Source organism: Nicotiana tabacum, chromosome 11, assembly GCF_000715075.1.
Source record: "Nicotiana tabacum cultivar K326 chromosome 11, ASM71507v2, whole genome shotgun sequence".
Classification (NCBI taxonomy): Eukaryota; Viridiplantae; Streptophyta; class Magnoliopsida; order Solanales; family Solanaceae; genus Nicotiana; species Nicotiana tabacum.
The window spans coordinates 157,397,825-157,403,496 of record NC_134090.1 but is presented as its reverse complement, the minus strand read 5'-3'; positions in this window follow the sequence as shown (position 1 = coordinate 157,403,496).

Sequence of the window (5,672 nt, the reverse complement as noted above, 5' to 3'; positions counted from 1 at the left end):
GTCATAGATACCATCGAGAAAAGCCAACAGTCTGCTGATACTCCTTCTCCTGCACTTGAAGTTCCTGGAACAGAAGAACTTTTAAATGAAGAAGTGAATACTGCAGCAATTGGGATTACAATTCCTGCTTCAGCTGAAAATGTTGCAATTCCAGCTTCAGAGGGTGAAACTTCAATGACCCAGTCTGTGGAAGTTGAAGCTTCCGTGACTCTTGTTTCCCTCATTGATCCTAACATCTCAAGCTCTGCTGAAATCGTTCCTGTTGCTGCTTCTTCAGAAGTTGCCACCGTGCCTGTGGCTGAAAGTGAAATAAATATTGCAACTTCTGATGTGCTAACCCTTTCAATTGAATTATGGTTTTATCCCTTAGTTTTTAAGGGTTTTTTTGGTGAAAGTCCCCAGTTATCATAATGAGACACTTGTATAAACTTTTATTGACTAAGTTTCTACTTAGTCTTTTTAATTATATTAAGAAGTTTTGTTAGTACTTCAATGTGTTCTATTCTTGCCTTTACCTTACTTATTTAGGACTTATAGAATAGTTTAGCATTTTTATCCTTTGAAAATACTATATGATTCTTCTCATGACTTATTAACATGAGGCTTATAAAAGAGGGCCCTTTTATTTTATCGACACTTAATGAAGAAGACGTCTCAACTTCATAATGGTGTTATAATACGATGAAAGTAATAGGAAAACACACGTTTTATATGAAACAACTTTGGCAAGTTTTTATTCATAAACTTTTAACAAGTATTTGACTGTTACATGTATTACAATACATCTACAAATTTCTCGTAACTGTTTTTCTTGTAACAGATTTGTAAATAACATAAAATAAACAAGGTTTTTCTTTATAGCCTGTTTCAGTACATAGTCATGACCCTATCTTTACATGTTAAGAAAAGTTTGAGAGGTGACTTTGTTTATGAGTTTGAGAGATGACTCTGTTGTTCTCATGAATGCTGAAGACTTCGTAACTTTTTCTCAACACTTGCTTCTTTGTTGCCGATTTTTGTTCGATACTCGTATCTGTTTCTTTCTCTACACATATCTGTGTATAATATGTAGTCCCCCAAGTGTTTGAGCGGTGAAGTATGAAGCCTCGAGCACTTGTTTATTTCTTTTACTTTGGCCCTTTTCCTGAAACAGAAAGATATACGGGACTCGACGGTGCGATTATAGATGAAGACTGCCTAACTCGTGTGTATTTCCATCAGATAAATTGTAACCCTGGGCTAGGAATTTAAGAATACTCCATTTTGCCTTGCAGGTTGTGACTCATCATTTGGCACGAGTTAGGATATTTTGCCTAGCATCTAAAATCGTTAGTAAAATATTAATAAACCAAGAGAGAAATTTTAACATGATGATACCTGACCGTAGGTACTTTCTTAAAAGTAATATCTTTTTAAGTGGACAGCATTCCAATATGAAGGTAAAACTTTACCATCCATTATTTCCAACTGGTATGCTCCTTTTCCCACAATGTCACGGACTTTGTATGGTCCATCCCATGTTGGACTTAGCTTTCCTGAGTTAGCAGCTTTTGCAGATTGGAACACCTTTTTAAGCACGAAGTCCCCAATTTTGAAAAATCTGAGGCGTGCTTTCCTATTGTAATATCGTTCTATTACTTGCTTTTGTGCTGCCATTCTTATCAAAGCAGCTTCTCTTCTTCCTTCAAGTAAATCTAGGCTAACCCGCATCTCTTCATTATTAGATTCCTCCATTGCTTGATCGTATCGTGTGCTTGGCTCACCTATTTCAACTGGAATTAAGGCTTCCATACCATAAACCATCGAAAATGGTGTTTCTCCAGTGCCTGTTTTGGTCGTTGTACGATAAGCCCATAGTACTCCAGGTAACACCTCAGGCCAATTACCTTTTGAATCTTGTAACCTCTTTTTCAAGTTATTGATAATAACTTTGTTAGTTGATTCTGCTTGTTCATTCCCCGCTGGATGATATGGCGTAGACGTTATTCTTTTAATCTGCCAACTTCGAAGAAATTCTGTAACTTGTGCTCCAATAAATTGTGGTCCATTGTCACACACGATCTCCTTTGGTACTCCAAAGCGGCATATTATATTTCGCCATATGAAGTCTTTAACTTCTTTTTCTCGTACCTGTTTAAATGCCCCTACTTCTACCCATTTAGTGAAATAATCTGTAAGTACAAGTAGAAATTTTACCTGACCTTTTGCTTGTGGAAGTGGACCTACGATATCCATTCCCCATTTCATAAAGGGCCAAGGGGCTAAAATAGGATGTAGTAACTCAGCTGGTCTGTGCATATTATTGCCGTACCTTTGATATTTATCACATTTGGACACGAAACTGGTTGCCTCTTCTTCCATCTTAGGCCAATAATATCCTGTGCGAATTAACGTTCTTACCAGTGACCGTCCTCCTACGTGATTCCCACAATGTCCTTCATGTACTTCTCTCATGACATATTCGGTTTGAGAGGGACCGAGACACCTTGCTAGTGGTCCGCTGAACATCTTTCGATAAAGATTACCTTGATATAAACAATATCGTGCAGCTTTTTTGCGAAGCGCGTAAGCCTTTCCTTTGTCATTAGGCACGGTTCCGTGCTGTAAAAAGGAAACAATTTCATTTCTCCAATCCCATGTTAGATGATTAAAATTTACCTCGTTTTTATCAGGTTCAACAACGGAATGAAATAGATGTATGACTGAAGCATATGTATTGTTTGCCACATCTGCTGCGGATGCAAGGTTTGCTAAAGCATCTGCCTCTACATTCTCATCTCTTGGGATCTGCACTACTTTCCAAGTTTGGAATTGCTTTATTAACTCCCGTACCTTTGCGAGGTATTCTTGCATTCGTGACTCTCTGGCTGTATAAGTCCCCAGCATCTGATTAACCACGAGTTGAGAATCACTCTTGATTATAATCTGTGTTATGCCGAGTTCTCGTGCCAATTCTAAACCTGCAATTACAGCCTCATACTCTGCTTCATTGTTAGTTATAGAATGACATTTTATAGCCTGTCTAATGGTCTCACCCGCAGGTGGTACGAGAACTATTCCTAAGCCTGCCCCTTTTACATTAGATGAACCGTCAGTGTATAAAACCCAAGTCCCCGGGTTCGCACCATTAAAAACTAATAATTCTTTTTCTGCTTCTAAATGCATCCCCTGGCTAAAATCAGCCACGAAATCAGCTAGTACTTGAGACTTTATAGCGGTCATGGGTTGATAAATAACTTCATACTCACTTAGTTCTATAGCCCATTTTGCTAATCTTCCTGAAAGTTCGTGTTTATGCAAAATATTTCGAAGTGGAAAAGCAATAACTACTACAATGGGATGACATTGAAAATAAGGTCTTAACTTTCTAGATGCCATGATCAAAGCTAATGCTAATTTTTCTAGCTGTGAGTATCGTGTCTTAGCTTCCAATAAGGACTTACTTACATAATAAATAGGAGATTGTTTACCTTGGTCCTCGCGGACTAAAATAGCACTTACTGCGACTTCAGATACGGCCAGATAAATGAGAAGTTTTTCCCCCACCTTCGGTTTTGCTAGCAACGGTGGTTTTGAAAAATAAGCTTTCAAATTTCTAAGGGCTTGTTGACAATCTTCATTCCATTCAAAATGATCTTGCTTTTTAAGTGCAGAGAAAAACTTAAAACACCTTTCTGAGGATTTGGAAATAAATCTCCCCAAAGCTGCAATTCTTCCCGTTAATCTTTGTACTTCCTTTTTATTAGTAAGTATATCGGGATTTCTTCTATTGCTTTGATCTGAGAAGGATTCACTTCAATACCACGATTAGAAACAAGAAAACCCAAAAACTTATCTGATGCAACACCAAATGCACATTTTTCTGGGTTGAGTTTCATATTAAATTTTCGCAAAATTTCAAAAGTAACAGATAAATGAGAAATATGGTCATGAGATTGCTGGGTTTTGACGAGCATATCGTCTATATATACCTCCATTGTTTTCCCTAAATGTTCTTGGAACATTTTGGTGACCAACCTTTGATAGGTTGCCCCAGCATTTTTGAGGCCAAAGGGCATTACTTTATAACAGTAAGTCCCCCTGTCTATGATGAAAGAAGTTTTTTCTTCATCACCAGGATCCATTTTAATTTGATTATATCCTGAGTATGCATCTAAAAAACTTAAAAGTTCATGACCTGCGGTTGCATCAATTAGTTGGTCTATATGCGGTAAGGGAAAGGAATCTTTTGGATAGGCTTTATTTAAATCGGTATAATCTACACAAACACGCCACTTACCATTTTTCTTGGGTACGACTACCGTATTAGCTAACCAAGTAGGATATTTTACCTCACGGATTGACCCAATTTTTAATAATTTTTGGACTTCCTCCTGAATCACCTGGTTCTTGAAAGCACCTTGTTTCCGTTTCTTTTGCTTTATTGGTGTGAAAGAAGAGTCCTCATTGAGTTTGTGAGTCACCACATTTGGTGGAATCCCTGTCATGTCAGCGTGGGACCAAGCAAAGCAGTCTAAGTTAGCTTTTAAAAATTCGATTATTATACCTCGCATGTTCGTGCTTAAATTGGCCTCGACATAAACCTTTCGTTCAGGCCATTGATCAAATAACATCACTGCCTCAAGCTCTTCAATTGTCGTTTTGATGCTTTCATTTTCTTCAGGTTATTGAATTGTGTCAGGTCTTGAGTCCAAATCCGTCTTTTCCTGTTCAGTTGAAGTTTGATCTTTTTTACCTTCAACTGTTTCCTGTAATTGCTACTTTTCTTTATTCTCGGCGCTCGTACTTGTTACAGCGTTGACACTTTTATCCATCTGCTGATCCCCACGAATTTGGCAAATTCCCCATGGCGATGGGAATTTAATAACCTGATGTAGAGTTTATGGGACAACGTCCATATCGTGTATCCATGGTCTCCCCATGATCATATTGTAGGCCATTTCCATATCAACTACCTGCAATTTAGTTTCCTTCACAACACCCATAGCAAAAGTTGTTAGAAATACCTCACCTTTTGTTACTACACTTGAATTGTCAAAGCCTGACAAGGTGTGCGCCTTGGGTATCATTTTGTCTTCAGCTTGCATTTCTCGTAGTACCCTTAGTAATATAATATTTACAGAACTCCCTGGATCAATCAAAACTCGTTTTACATTAGTATCATGTACAAGTAAAGATATTACCAGTGCATCATTATGTGGAGTTGTTACTCCTTCGGTATCTGCGTCATCGAACGAAATACTTTCATTTTCAAGGACCTGCCGCACCCGTTTCCCGTGTGTAATTGTTACCTTAGAAACCTTGTTGGAGGCTGTATAGGTTACACCGCGAATGTCCTCTCCCCCGCTTATGACATTCACTGTCCTCTTGGGTGAAGGAGGTTGTGGTGGCTCTTGTCTGTTTTTCATATAAGCTTGTTTTCCTTTCTCACTAAATAACTCAGTGAGGTACCCTTGCTTTAATAAATGATCCACTTCACTCTGCAGGAATCTGCATTCTGAAGTTTTGTGCCCGTGATCGTTGTGAAATTCGCACCAATGATCCGGATTGCGTCTACTTGGATTTGACCGCATCTCTTTTGGCCACCGTACCTTATCTCCCATGCTTCTTAAAACAGCTACGAGCTCGGAGGTAGAGACATTAAAATTATATCCACCAAATCGTGCCTTTAA